Genomic DNA, 1,220 nt, shown 5'->3' with positions numbered 1-1,220 from the left:
CTAGCCTTATTTCTGTGGAATCTGAGAACTGATATTTCGTATCCCTTTGAAAACTATACTATCAAAGGAAATATCCTCCGATAACAAAGAGAAAGAAGCTTTCTGAGAATCTTCTTTGTGTTTTGTGAAATCATCTCACAGAGTTACAGCTTTCACCTCAAGCATCCTTTCGCTAAGCCTGTTCTTGTGCAATTTGCAAAGTGATATATGGAAGCCCATAGAGGGCTATGTTGAAAGAGAAAATATCCTCAAAAAGAACTGGAAAGAAGCTTTCTGAGAAACAGCTTTGTGATGTGTGACTTCCACTCACAGATTTACATCTGTATTTTTTGGATCGGTTTGCTAGCTTTATATCTGTGGAATCTGAGAACTGATATTTTGGATCCCTTTGAAGACTATAGGCCAAAGGAAATATATTCCCATAACAAAGAGAAAGAAACTTTCTGAGAAGCTTCTGTGTGTTCTGCGAAATCACCTCACAGAGTTACACCTTTCCCCTCTAGAAGCCTTTCGCTAAGCCTGTTATTGTGGAATTTGCAAAGTGAGATTTCGATGTCCATAGAGGGTTACGGTGAAAAAGGAAATATCCTCAGATGAAATCTGGAAAGAAGCTTTGTGAGAAACTGCTCAGTGTTCTGTTAATTCATCTCACAGAGTTACAGCTTTCCCCTCAAGAAGCCGTTTGCAGAGCCTGTTCTTGTGGAATTGGCAAAATGATATTTGGAAGCCCATTGAGGGCTATGGTGAAAAAGAAAATTTCCTCAGAGAAAATGTAGAAAGAAGTTTCTGAAACCTGCTTTGTGATGTGTGACTTCCACTCACAGAGTTACAACTGTATTTCGTGGATCTGCTTGCTATCTTTATTTCTGTGGAATCTGAGAAATGATATTTCGTATCCCTTTGAAGACTATACTATCAAAGGAAATATCCTCCGATAACAAAGAGAAAGAAGCTTTCTGAGAAACTTCTTTGTGTTCTGTGAAATCATCTCACAGAGTTACAGCTTTCACCTCAAGCATTCTTTCACTAAGCCTGTTCTTGTGGAATTTGCAAAGTGAGATTTTGATGCTCATAGAGGGCTGTGGTGAAAAAGGAAATATCCTCAGATGAAATTTGTTTTTTTTTTTAATTAATTTATTATTATTATACTTTAAGTTGTAGGGTACATGTGCATAACGTGCAGGTTTGTTACATATGTATACTTGTGCCATGTTGGTCTG

Source organism: Papio anubis, unplaced genomic scaffold (assembly GCF_008728515.1).
Source record: "Papio anubis isolate 15944 unplaced genomic scaffold, Panubis1.0 scaffold1400, whole genome shotgun sequence".
Taxonomy (NCBI): domain Eukaryota; kingdom Metazoa; phylum Chordata; class Mammalia; order Primates; family Cercopithecidae; genus Papio; species Papio anubis.
Note: the sequence above shows the minus strand (reverse complement) of the source record.